The sequence below is a fragment of the Chamaea fasciata genome, unplaced genomic scaffold, assembly GCF_029207755.1.
Source record: "Chamaea fasciata isolate MVZ Bird 193981 ecotype frontalis unplaced genomic scaffold, bChaFas1.0.hap1 SCAF_1, whole genome shotgun sequence".
Taxonomy (NCBI): domain Eukaryota; kingdom Metazoa; phylum Chordata; class Aves; order Passeriformes; family Sylviidae; genus Chamaea; species Chamaea fasciata.
The window spans coordinates 78,680,856-78,695,704 of record NW_027094086.1 but is presented as its reverse complement, the minus strand read 5'-3'; the positions used below and the strand labels follow the sequence as shown (position 1 = coordinate 78,695,704).

General features: G+C 37.2%; 1 long non-coding RNA gene across 1 annotated transcript in view; it reads right to left on the bottom strand.

Moving 5' to 3' along the window:
• LOC136291446 (uncharacterized) overlaps window positions 1–14,849 on the bottom strand; it is a 415,408-nt gene that overhangs the window by 388,171 nt on the left and 12,388 nt on the right. The window lies entirely within an intron of this gene.

The window sequence follows — 14,849 nt, the reverse complement described above, 5'->3', positions numbered from 1 at the left end:
GGGCACCACAGGCCTGCTAATGATCAAAATCATATGCATGCAGATCCCACACTGCTGCTCTTCTCACAAGGGACACCACTCCAGCCACAAACACAGCCACAGTGGTGCCTTACCTTGGCATCAGCCCTGCTCTCAGACACTGTATCTTACTATTACAGGTTCATGAGGGCCTCTCACACCATGTTTTGCTTAAGTCTACTTCTGCCAGTTATTCTGAGTGTTTAGCATTTCAATGGCTCCTGAAGACTTCAGAGAACGTAATTCTGAGGATTTAACTTTAGAGCAAACTGGATGCCTGTTGCAAAGGAAATACAGCTGAACCATAAAACGTAGGTCTCTGCAGAAAAAAAGCCCCAAACAAACCACACAATAAAACCTAGAGAAAGACTTGCATAAATATATTAGATTGTCACATTCTCACTCCTTCTCAGGGAAAAAAAATAGGGGTTTTACAGACTCACAGACACAGACATCAATTGATCACGTAACTTCTCTTTTGGAGGCAAAAAGGGAAGGCTGCGATTACTTGCCATCTTTTTAAGGTCAGCAGATTATTTCCAGTGAAGAAAATAAATTTACAACATAAATTTATCTTCTGAGAAAAATAATTGCAACTAACAGAAAAACATAGGAAAAACTGAAGGCAAAACTGTAGCCTGATTAATGCAGACTAAAATCCGTGGTGGAAAGCATCATGTGTTTCATTAGGCAAATACGAGGCTGTAATTGCTGTGTTTGTGAAATTGTAGATGAAAGAGAATTGCTTTTTAAATCCATTTCATTTTTTTAACATGAGAAATATTTGTTTAGTATTGTTCTATGGTGGATTTCATTCTATCATCCTCCCATATTTCTAGTCTTAGTCTCACTCAGATATATTTTACTTGAATGCTGCTAAAATAATTGTAATAGAAAGAAATAAGGAAACAAACAACTCCCTCCTCCCTTCATATAATTTCCACTGTGACTCACACATTGGCATTGGGTGGGGGGTGCATGGGAGGAGGAGGGGAAATACCCCAAACAAACTATCAAAATCACATCAATAATAAAGGTAAACATCTAAAATAATTTTATATATTTACCAGAAAACCTGGTATTTTTGAAAAGCCCATAAAAATTTATGAGAACTGTGCTGCCTTTTCAGCACTCTCAGAAAATAAAAATAGTATGTATGCATGCACTAAAATCAATGAATAGACAGATTACTATTGACAATTCATATTTTTTGACACAACAATAAGTTGTTTTATAACTGCTGCCATCATCTCTTTTCTGTTTCTTCTCCATGACCTTTCCTCATGATTAAATAAACACAATGGTATTCCAAAGAGTAAACTGTAAATTACAAACTCCAGTATTTTTCAATTGTTTAGGGATCCAAACTGTGTAAAGCAACATTATTACACATCTATAGAAGTTTTATTATAGCCTCAATTAAAAATAAAATAAAAAGAGAAGTTACTCAAACTAATATTGTGATGGTGCAGTACCTCTCCAGGGGCTTTCGCCTGCACTTCCTGGCCAGCTCTGGCACCGACATCACAAAAAAGGTACGATTCTGTATTTGGGAATACAGTTCTGATCCTTTGAGTCCTTGCCTCAGCAGAAGCGTGAAACCATGCGAGACGTTAAGAGATGGAACTCCGGTGATTAACTCAAACTGGATTTTATTGAATCCTTCCACCCAGAAGTCAGCTCACCAAAGCCTGCCAAAGACGTGTGTTTTCACCTTAAATCTGGGGGTGGGGGAGTGGGGAGGATACAACTTGGAACCAATCCAGAACGGGAAGGGAATGACCCTGAACCGAAATAACAAACTATAGAACAAATCATGAATCAAAGGGGGAAGGGGAACCTGGACGCCACCAATCACTAAAAGCCTTCACCAGAACTTTCTAGCGATCATGGTGAGGCTTCAAAGTGACAGACAGGACGCAGGTGTCACATAACAGTGATGGATTGATAAATAACTGGGACAAACCATTATGGGACAATACACGGGTATACGGGAAAAACCATTCCGAAACAATAAGAGACAATCAGATATATGCAAAAACTGTTAAAACTTCAAAACCCACCACTATACAATATAAAAAGGTAGCACTGGTCTGATACAACGCAGTACTGCCACCAAGTAATTACAGCAAAAGCATAACATGCTAAATCATCATCATTGTGCATATTAATCCAAGTAATATCAGTCTGTCTGCTTGCATTCATCTCTCATAGAAAATAGCCCAAATGACACCTGTTTTATGAGGTTGAATATACACTACTGTGACAGAAGATTTCTTCAGCAATTTACTGAATGTTTCTCACTGATTATATTATGGAGAGAACAATCATCATATTTCTGTTCCACTGGCAGGAGGATAAGTTTTAGACAAACCTGTCTGTCTGGCAGAATTATTTTGCTAGTCATACTGAGCTTAATGTAGCCTGAAAATAAATAAATAAATAAAATTGATCTTTTCTATAATTCCGTGTTTGCATTAAAGCATTATTAATTTCATGGCCTCAGATGGGCAAAATTTCCAAGGACTCTGAGATGCACTCTTCTGTGCTAAAACAGCAACAACTGATTTAATCCTCTGAAAACTGTTTTTAAAAATCAAACAATTTTTCAGACCTATACTATCCACATCACTCAAACTATAACACAGAAAACAAACCATAATAACAAGAGCTAGATCCTAGCTATCCAGCTACATTCAGTCAAGCCTTTCACCAGTGATGCTGCAGGATTTGGCCTGACATTAATATCTGACTGGCTTATGTTTACTTGTTTCCAATGGATCCCTACTCTCCAGCACGTGGCTGTTTCTTTGGAATTCTAATCCTTAACTCTAACAGGCTTGGTATGCACAGCAGCAGCCTGATGAACAGTGTCTCTTCTATGTGTTGGCTTCTTGTTTTGTGCTTTGTTCTTTCAAGAAGACTGACCAGACAAGGTAGATGTGAAAAGAGGGCAGTGATATTCCTGGGGTTAATGAATATGCACCAGAAGAGATGTTTTCACATTGCCAATTACAGCAAGAAGTCACTGCACAGGCGGCCAGGCTGCAGTTCATGCAAAGGCATAGGCAGGCTGCTGTGGGGACAGGAAAAACAAATCAACAGAGGATTTTGTAGAATTTGCAGTTACCCATACACATGCTGTACAGACTGAAATTAGGCCTAAAAGCACAGTCTGCCTTGCAGTGATCCCTGAATAGGCAGGGAGAGGTACATACAAATAGACTTTTTGTTCCAATATGTTACATAATCATCCTACTAGAAATTGCAAATATGGTGGATTATAAACTGAAAAATCGCAGGTTTTGTGTCTCAAAATATTTTGGGGCTCCATTGAAGAACTCGATACTACCGAAAGCTCTAGAATGATTGATTTGTAAGTTCTGGCTAACTCCTTATTTCTGTTAAACTTATACTATAAGTATATATGGTGTATATATGGTATATATAACTATATATTCATTTATATAAGTATATATTCCTTTAATAATATATGACTATATACTTAATACAATATATATTATTTATTATACATATTATATATAATATATATAATATAAATAAATATGATGTTATATATATATACTATATATATCATACATTCATATATGTAAAATATGCATATATACCTAATAAATAAGTATGTCTTCATTTCAGTGTAGTTTTATATGGTATATGGCAGGGAGGTTGGACTAGATGGCCCACTGTGGTCCTTTCCAGCCTGTCCCACTCCGTGATTCTGTGGTTCTGTGACTTACATATCTGTCTTAACTGTTACCTTGTCCATACAACTTATTTTTTCCTTTAGATATTTCTGAAGAAACTTATCAAAATTCCCACCTTTTTCCTTCCTGTTATACATATAAAATATACAGATTACATAACTCTTTCAGAGTTTTATTTCTAACTGCCCAGTGCAAAGCTAAACCTAATTCATGCCTCTGAAGAAAAACAACCTTTCTGCTTCCCCAGTCTTCACAAAGAGCTCAAAACCAGCAGAAATTCGTATTGACTACAGGAGAAGGAAGGATTTGGGTCCTTGTGAAAGAGTTTAAGAAAGCCAAACACTGCTGGTGGGACAGGAAAGAACAGAGCTAAGGGTTATGGTAGAGACAGAAAACACAGGGCTGGGAATTTATCAATCATGTCAGCATGTCCTTTCTATTAAGGACTGAAATTCTTCATGGCCACATCTACTGACTCTTCAAGACATAAGTACAGACTACTAAAAAATAGTTCCAAATATAACATATCATTGTTATAAGTAACAAGTGGAGGATCTGGAAATTACTCATCACATTACTGACCTTTATTACACACTCTGCATTACTCATCTAAGTGGTGACTATCAATGCACAGTTCGTCATTGGAGACAGAATATTTTTTTTTGATTTTCCCAGCTGAGTGCATCTGTACTTCAGAATTTGTGCTTTTATTTAAGTAAATCATGGGCAACTCCTCCTCTGAACAGAATACCACCACAGTTCTCTAACCAGAGCAAGCCAAAATTCAAAGAACGATTCTCTTTGCTTAACCTATGAACTCTACTGTCTTGGTTTGGAAAGACAGGTGTCTGCCAGGGAAAGCTGGAGCTTCCCATGGATTGGAAAAAGTAAACCACCTCCCTCCAAATAACAATTTTGCAATTAAGGGGTTTTCAGGCAAAGATATGGGAATAGGAATTAACAGTTCTTTAATAGGAGTATTAAGAATACAAATGTACTAGTACAAAAAAGAAGCAAACAACAAAAAAAAAAAAAAAAAAAACAAAAAAACAAACAAACCCCTAGAGACACTGACAGAGTCAGAATACAACCTGATACCCTGTTGGTAGGGTGTTGAGAGCAGTCCAAATAAATCCTCTTGGAGTGGCATATGTGGTTCTGTTGGAATAAGGATGATCCTGTAGAAGGGTTCAGTGGTGGTGGGATGGATCTGGTCTTTCTCTGGGAATCCAGTGGAAAAACAGGCTATCCTGGTGTTCTGAATTTCAGGTTTTACCCAGGTAGGAATTCTTGGCTCCTCCATCTGGGTGGAACATCTCACAATGGGGTGATGTAATTTTATCAGTCATTGGTGAGCCTTAATGACCCATTAACAGCGAGTATTCCCCTGGAGAGAGGATGGGCGGTAGAAGAGATAAGGAACACTGCCCTACCTGGCTTTAACAGCTGGCCCAAAAACAGAAGACACCCGTCCACTTCCCCTGGAGCCAAGAGATAAAGAAACACCTTCCCAATTTGTTTCAAAAGATGGGAAATAGAATACATCTTGCATTGAGCCCAAGACACTATCAAGTAAGGTTACTATTAGTTCCTATCTATCTACAAAATGTGCAATCAGCATTTAAGTTGATGGTTTAGAAGCACAAGAGGCAAGAACTCTCAAGGCTGAGAACATTCCTGAGCTACCCTTGTGCATTAAAAAGCTTAGTGTCTTAGTATACAGTGGAAACAGAATAAAGGCTGAAGTTTTGATTTGTATGTTAATATTCATAGGTGTATATGCTTTAAAACTTTGTATTTTATGTGTAAAACTTATAAAAGCACTAGTACTAACATGCAACAAGCTAAAGCCATGATTTATGTGACTTCTGTACTAAAAGAATAACAGAAAAATCAGAGACTAATAATTTTCAATGTCTTGCAATTTTAGAAATATTCAGTTTTTGGGTTATATGATAACCCAACACTGATTTTTTAATGAACTGATTACAGGATTATTTTTATACATGTTTTAATATATTTTGCAGGAGTTTTCAATTTGATCATAGATAAGAAGAGATCAGAGGAAAGGACAGGAATCCTTCATGATGTGATATGCATGTTTTTTTTCTTCACAGTTCACCGTAGAACAATAACCCTCAGACAGGGTAAGATAGTTTTCTTTTTTCTGTTTCTTTTTTCTTAGATCTGCAATAAGTGCATGCTTTTCTGTGTTTCATATGCTTTTAATGCTATCTCTCAATCAGTGCTGCTATTAAAATTTTAATAACCAATTATTCCTCTTTTCATTGTAATAATTTAGTAAATAAATAGATAACAATGTACTGAGCAAGCAGTCTAACAAAGCTCCAAATTCTGAGCTGACAGAATGCTCTTAATAAAAAGAAATCATTTTAGGTCAACAATATTTCTTCATCTTTTAACTCAAACAAGAGATGTTGCATGCTTAGGAGTACAGAACATTTTCTGCCTTCTGGATTTAAAAAGAAACAGTAGCTGATTCCTCCACCTCCCCTCCACCCCCATATTCGTATTTTGATGGCTCTTCATTAATTTTAAGAATTTTTTATCGCATAATCTACACAATCTACAGGTTTCTACACCTGCTAGAAGAATCTATTCTATTTTGGACATTTTCCTTTTCAACATTACCTGAACCCAAATAATATTGTTACCTTGGCTGAAAACCAAGAAGAAATTGCTATTAGAACAGAAACTTTTTTATCTTAGAATTGTTTTTTCTCTAAGGATTCAAAATGGTTACGAATGGTGCTTGGCGTTTGTGGATTAGAGATTTTTTTGTTGGTGGTAGTTGGTTGGGGATTTTCGGTTGGTTGGTTGGTTTTTGTTTTAATAATTTTTTTGAGTAGACAATTATAAAGTCATAAGGTAAAAGACTATAGTTTATCTTCTCTTATTTTTGGTTGCTCACCTGAGCCAAACGCCCAGTCTTCTTTTACAGTTAGTGTATCAAAACCACATCTCTAGGACATGTTTCATCATATTTCATTTGCTTCTTTACTCCATGATGCAATCAATCACAATGAGGAAGTAAGTACCTTACTCTTCCATGACTGTAGGACAAATGCATGTGATTAATTCAGGTAGGTGTATTTTTTCCTCTGGGAACTTGATTCCTCACTTGAAACACATTAAGGTGCTCACCAAGAAGAGCTAAGCATGCGTTGCTTCATAACTTCTGTACTGAAATATAAAATTTACAGGCCTTAAAGAATGCAGTGTCTTATCACTTCCTTGGTAAGTGCCTGAAGGCCAGGCAGAACATTTTGCCTAATGTGCCTTTCTTCCTCTCTCTCAAAATCTACGAGTTTATTTCTGTCATAATTACAAATATGAAGCTTGTTGTAAAATAATGCTGTTCTCAAAACTTCACACTAAAAACTCTTTGCAAGCATAGTGACAGATTTGCTGCTAACAAGCAAATGAGCATTGCAGGAAGAAACAAAAATAGTGTCGTGAACATTGCAGGAAACAAAACCTTGCATCTTTTTCTGCTGCTTCCCCACTCCCTGTGCAGTACATAAATCTACATTACTATGTAGTGCCCTGTGGTGCTGAATATTGTAGGTTGATGGAACATAATATTGAAAAATTGTCAGACAAAGTAGAACTAAATGATTCTATGACCTTTCAGTGACATGACACCACAAGATGGTGAAAAATTTGCATGCAAGCTTAAAGGCTTTGTAAAAGTTACTCAAATGTATTCATGTGACATAGTTTTATATTTCAATCTACCATTTCCTTTAAAGAATTCTTCATTGTCTTTCATGTTAAAACAAACCCCAAAATACATAAGCATAGAACTATAAAACTCCTAATTAACCTTTGTTAGGAGGTCTAATTAGCAAATAAAAAATCCATTTAAAAATTATTTCAGACTCAAAATTCTACACTTTTTTATCCTTGTTTAATTATAAGTTGCATTATAGTAGAACAAGAATTTATTGTCGTATCTTAAAAGACAGAGGACTTTTGTTTATTTTTATTAAAAAAGCTAGTATACCACTTCTCATTTAAATGAACAAAATAATGAATTGCAAATGGAGAGAACTTAGTGAAGCATGAGACCATTTAGCAAAATATTTATACATGCCACACATTCTTCCTGAAAAGGTTGAGTGTAAATGTGACATTTTGAAATGTGTTAGTAGTGAAAACTAAATCAATCATAAGTAATTTATCACTTAGTAATGAAATTTAATGTTTGTCTTCATTCTCATTCTTATTTTTAAAAGTCTTGTCTCTGTAATTAAATGCTTTGAGTCAGACCATCATACTTTTTCCAGAAAATTATAATTTTTCTTGATTACATCTGACCTGGATAGGGATGTGTTCTTCTATAATAAAAATATGTTTTAATAAAATAATAACCCAGCTTCAGTCATTGATATATCACAGTATTTTTATTTAATTCCATAGCACTTGGCCCATTTTAATCTTTTGCACTAGGTTTATACTTTGCAGCCATTTTAGGTAACCAGGCGAAAAAAGAAAATGTGGTCTCCAGCTTCACAGTCCCAATCTAAACTTTTGTCCTGCTTGGGCTTTTGCTTTGGAGTATTGGTTAAATCAGAAACAAAGTGAATACATTCTGTGTACTAGTAGAATAGACTAATGTTCACTAATGCAGTTTTCTGGTTTTGTATGTTGTTTGAAGTTTCCCAACTTGTATTCATTTAATGCATGCATCCATATTACCTGCACAAATATCTTACAGTTTATACATCAATAATATTTAAGACGTCTTGTATTGTTTTTGTACAGAAATCAATTTACAATTTTGTACAGAAATACTTTCCTATCCCCATTGTCCCCCCACTCTCCCCAAAAAAAAGAAAAAGGAAAATCAAAAACATACCACAACGTGATCAAGAATTTAAAGGTTGTATGCACATACTGGGTCAATAAGACAAATTATGTCTGTATAAACAAAATTAATCTTAACTGCAGTTTCATTGCCCGGAAACTGTTCTCTGTTAACTCAGTTAGAAATTTTGCATACATGTATGCATGTATGCATGTTCTTGATTAAACATATTATTAAATATGATCTCTTCTCCAGGGCATGCATTTTGCAAAGGTTTGTCGCACAGATCCCTCTGAAGGGAACAGCAATTTCAATGTTTCAGCAAACTGCCTTTTCATCAAAGATGATGGTGTGGAAAAACCCCCAGAATAAAACTCAGATGGGATGAGGACGGCGGCAGTGTGTTTGTTACTGCAGCTATAGGACAGAACACAAAGCAGCAGCAATCTGTCACACTGCTGATATGAATTCTCCCCATATGGGTGAGAGTTTGCACACACCTTTAGGTTGTACAATCCACTCTGCACCAATACTTTGTCAAACAAGCAGGACATGGTAAATAACGACGAGATTGAAATCCTCCTGATAAGGAGTACAGACAGACTGACAGCAATAATCAACCTCTTTCTTTAGAAAGATGTGCTGGTCTTGTTGGCAAGATCATTAGCTGAAAATGTTTTTTAACTAGTGAGATCTGCAAAGACCCCAGGAGAGAACTTCACTCTCTTGCTTCCACAAAGGAAAAGTGTTTCAGAGAATAGCAGAATGGTTTGAGCTGGAAGGGCCCTTAAATGCAGAAGCACTGAATTACTAGTCTTTTCACCAGTAAACAAGATCATCACTGCATAGTTTTGGCTGGTGCCAGGCATTTAAAATTAATGCACCCTATGGTCAAGCTTATTTTCCGAAGGTAAGAATGTGCCTTCCATAAAGGTATTGCTCATCAACAAAGGGGAAGGCATTTCTATTTGGTCAAGTGGAAGTCATACAAAACAATGACAGAGGTTTTAGAAAGGTAAAATCCAAAAGTATAGGAGAATCCTATGCATTTCCCTCAGACAATATACCAGATTTCACATTAATGTTTGAGTGTTTGAATAACCAGAATTTCTGTTCAGAATGGAAATAAATTATTGACTGTTGGGTTATTCTGGAATGGATAATTTCTAAATGGTAATTCCCCTACTGGGAAGAAAGTTAGAGTTTTTATGGGACAATAAATCCAGTTTCTTTTCATTCCAGTTGAAGTGCCAGTCTGAACCTACTGTCTGACTAAGAATCAGTAATAGCAGGTTGAGATTCAGCTGCAAGGCATGCTTCTTGAACCTGTCTTTTGCAACACAAAAGGTGAGGTTATCCCTCACCTCCACTGCACATGCAATTTTTCCTTCTTATCTGTGAACGACAAACAGCATTATAGGAAGGTGGTTAGATGCTCTAAAAACTGTATGTAGACTGCTTTGGTACAGTGGTCAATAATCCCAAAGTCAGCCTTGGGTTCCTAGCCCAGCTTGACATATGACTGTAGTGGTTTGAAAGCCAAAAAATGAGAGGTTCCAAGTCAGAGATACAATTTAATAGGAAAAAAAAAAAGGAAAGAAAGTAAACTAAAATAGATGCAATAATACAGAAGAACAGTGACAGAGTCAGAATACAACCTGAGCGGAGTGATGGAAGCAGTCTAGATGAGGTGGTCTTCCTAAAGCAGTGATCCTGTAGAAAGGTCTGGTAGCTCAGGTCCTCTGGGAATCCAATGGGTAAGCGCCCCTCTGGTGTTCACAGTCTCAGCTTATATCCAGGCTGGAATGCTTAGTTCCTCCCTCTGGGCAGAGCATCTCACAATGGGATTGTGAGTCATGTGATAAGGCCTGATGGGCCCATTAACAGGAGGTAGTCCAGGAGGGGGTTATCTGTGAGCTGTGTAGCAAAGGTGCTGATGGGCCCATCAACAGAAGATAAACCAGAGTGGAGGAGGCAGGGAGCACTGCCTCACCTGGTTTCAACAGTTCATGAAGATGGTGATAGAATATACTTCAACGCAGGACACATCTGCAAACTTACCCAGGATGCACCTGATCCTTTCATCCAGGTCACCAGTAAAGCTATTACACAGAATTAGCCCAAATACTGAGACCTGGGGAAAAACACTTGTGACCATCCACCAGCTGGTCCATTCACCATTATTCTTTGGAATCGATCATTCCACCAATTCTTCCCAGTGAACAATGTATCTGTTCAAGCCATAAACATCCAATTTCTCCAGTAAAATGCTGTGGAAAACTATGTCAAAGGCTTTACTAAAGTCCAGGTAGACAATATCCAAAGCCTTTCCCTCATTCACTAAGATGCCCTGACATAGAAGGAGAACAGGATGGTCAAGTAGGACCTGCCTTTCCTGAATTCCTGTTGTGCCTGTGCCCTTAGCTGTACTGTGCGTGTCATGTAGTGGCACTCAAGATGACATGCTCCGTGACCTTCTCTGACCTTCTGACTAAGGTCAGACTGACAGGTCTGCAGTTTCTTCATGGAACTTGAAGGCTCCTGGGGGGGTCTCTCTATTTCTCTCAGGTTTCCCTTGTTCATGAAACTCCCCTCCACACCATGTTAGAGCACTCTTCTGCAGATTGTATCAGCACTAAAACCAGCATCCAAAAGGAGGATTTTTGATATTGCTTGCTCTACTTAACCTGCTTTCAATTAATTCAACTTGCCTATCATGGCAGTTCTATATACCATGAAGACTGAGATTGTTCAAAACATCATACCTCCTGAATACAACTTCCTCTTTTATGTGGACTCAACAATCTTTAAATGGTCATACAGGAATCTATCATGAAAAACTAAATGTAAATTTAAAAAGCAGTGACCTAAATGCTCAGGTTCTCTCAGAACCTCTGATCTCATCCCAGAACAAAATAATTTTCTTTACTTACAGAGAGAGGACACTGCTTCTGCAGGCATGTAGCATTATTCGTTTTGTGGTATTGAAGCTTTTCTAGAAACCACTGGAGCCTTTTCATCAGCCTATTTTTCCTGAAGTTGTACGATTAATCATGTCAAGGTATCCTGCATCTTTGTAGAATTTCTGGAAGGTTGCTAAAGAAGGCTGTAGATACAAACTGCTTCCTAGATATTCCTGAAACTGACTTTTCTTCTGCAAGTAACATCTTTTCAGCATTAGATTCTCAGCTTGGCCTATAAGAGACTTCTGAAGTCTGAATACCATTAACAGAAAACAATCTTACAAAAACAAACAAAAAAAAACCCTCAAAAATTCAAAACCCCAAAAGCACAAAAAACAAGAGCACAAACAGACTTCCTCTGTCAGCAGAGATTTAAAATTTAAAAATTGGTGTATATTTTATACAACACTTTGCTTAATATATCATTCAAGCATGGACATTTTTAATTTTTTTTTTGTTTTTATGTCCTTTATTAGGCAGTTCTGTGAAAAGTAATTACACTATGTGTTCATATATAAGTAAGGAAAAAAAAAAAAAAAAGAGGAAAAACCTTTTTATTTGTCATATCTTTCCGATTCTTCTTTTGACTCCAAAGTGGAAGTGTTCAGGGATGCTTGGAATGAACAGACCAAAAATGCTGCTGCAGGGTTACTAAGACAATAAATTATCACTACCATTTTGAAAATAATTCATCAGTAAAATATGATTTATTTTTCACATTTAAAGGAAATACTTATTTTGCCTGGTTCACAGAGATAAAAAGACATTTTATTATTTCTCCTAGTTTCCATCCCTCTCTGAAGGTTAGGCAGGCTCCTGCTACCCTGAGACCTGCAAAAACCAGAATTTCTTTTCTTTTGGCCAAAGTGTTCTCTTCTCAAGGCAAGGTTTCAAACAGAAACAAACTGGAATGAATGTGCTTCAAGCATTGCTCACAAAGTAAAATAGATATTTATGAATGAATCTTATAAACATTTTTTAAAAAATTAAAAATATATATGAAAATAGTCATATATCACTATAGAATTGGCTTTTTAAAATTTTAATATAGACAACATAAGAAAAGTGAATTGCAGAAGCGAATGCAGACTACTCCGTTCTTCCAGCACCACACAGTTATTTCTTTCCCTCCACAGTTAAAGCTGAGGGCTTCATCTTTTAAACATCTCGCTCTAACTTTGATTTACCCTATTAAAAAAAAAAAAAACAAACAAAAAAAACAAACAAAAAACCCAAAAAAACCCCACAAAAAAACAAACAAACTATAAGAAATTGCAAATTTGCATTTAATCTTCCAAGTGTCTTTTTGAAAACTCCCCTTACTTTTATCCATTACCTAAGTTCTTCTTTAGCAAATATGCCTTGTTCAGTGATCCATGACTACACTGCAAAATAGACTTCCTATGAAGAAAAAAGATCTTCAGATGCTGGAATTCATGCACTTCTAATTAAACTTCTTAAAATTTTTATAACATTCAAGAATGAGGCAACATTTTAATCAAACAAATGCATACTGAAATTTGATGTATTTAAGAATGCTTCTAGCTGGTACAATCACACTGCCTTTGATGCTGTCTTCAAAAAAGCCTTATGACCAATCCTGAATTGCATAAAGCCATGGAAGGTACAGATTTGAGACTTATATTGATATCATCTATACTTCCTGTGGTGAGTTGACCTTGGCTGGAAATCAGGTGTGCCCCAAGCTGCTCTATTACATCTTCTTCTCAGCTGGACACGGGAGGGAAATTAAAATGGAAATAAAAAACCCCAAAACTTGATTTAGGATAAGGAAATTTACTAAAACAAAAATGAAAAATGGCATATGCACAAGCAAAGAAAAAGAGATTAAAGGTTTAGTCTCCTCATTCCATCAGCAAGCTGTCTGGCAATCCCCTGGGAAGCAGGGCTCCTGCATGCAAAGCAATTGCTCTAGAAGGTGAGTGTTGTAAATAGTGAATGCCCTCACTTCCTTCTCTTTTCCTTAGCTTTTATATGTGAGCTGGTAGTCATATGGGATGGAATACCCCTTCAGTTATTCTGGGTCAGCTGGTCTGGTTGTGTTCCCTCCAAGGATCTTGTCCACTCCCAGCCTCGTGATCTGGGGAATGCTGAGAGACAGTGCTGATTCTGTTGCTGTTCCAGTTCTGCTCAGCAGTACCCAAAGCTCTGGTGTGTTAAGAACACCTTTCCAGTCACCGATGCAGAGCACAGCACAGTGAGGGCTGCTACAGGAAAATGAACTCCATCTCAGCCAGACCCAAACACACTTCCTTAATTCAACAGGCAAATCAGTATGACACACCAGGTAATTTTTGAAGTATTAGTTTTGTCAGCTAGTTTTTTTGAGTCAAAATCCCAGATACTTTTTAAGTGGTAAAATGCCAATAATCTCAACAATTCTGTTTCCAAATTCACATTTACATACTCTTCTACTGTATGTATCTACTGTATTCTCAAAAGTCTCCTTTCAATCTTTGATGTCAACATCAATGCTTCTTGAAATAAGAGAATAAGATGATACTTAGGGTCCATTCCCCATCACAGGAGAAATTTCCAAGCCTTTCACAGAAGCTGAAAGTCAAGTTGTGGAGGACAGGCATGAGCATGTTTGTCTCAAGCATTCTGACTGTTGTGACAGGAAAGTTGTGATTGGAAGAGAGGGTCCCGCAGAAGTGGGGCAGCGCTGTTCTGAGCCAGCTTCCTTTTCTGCCTTGGGACTTGTACTCATGTGATTTTCCCCGCACCATGACTCACTTCCTGAAAGGCTCAAAAGGGTTGGCTGCACATGTACAAATGAAATGGCATGAAAACTCTAGTTTACATACGAGGCATGTACCAGGGTAGCTTCCTCTCTTTTCCCCTCTCTCTTTCCTTGTCTAGCCACCACAGCTCCAGACCATTCATGCAGTAGGACCCTCATGGGATCTAAGGATTGATGGTCTTCTTTGTTCTCTTTCTTTCTTTCTTCACCACCATTATTTCTCTCCTCTCTACCTGGGTGAAATGTGAGTACAATATTCCCATATTTGGGACTGAAGTTTGTTGTGGGAGTTGGGAACTTTTGGAAGTGTCTTGTGGCTCATTAGCCAGCACCTTTGAGAAATGGCATATTGAGGATTGTGAACCAGTACCTTTGAGAAGTGGGAGTTTTATTGTGGGAGTTGAGAGCTTATTGAATCGTAGTGTAAAAATGCAGGGCTTATTAGCCACCACTTTTGAAAATTGTGTTTAAAAATTCAGGGGCTGGTTAGCAAGCACATTTGAGTCTAAAACAGTGGGCTGGTTGCTGGAGGTAAGGTGATTGTGAAA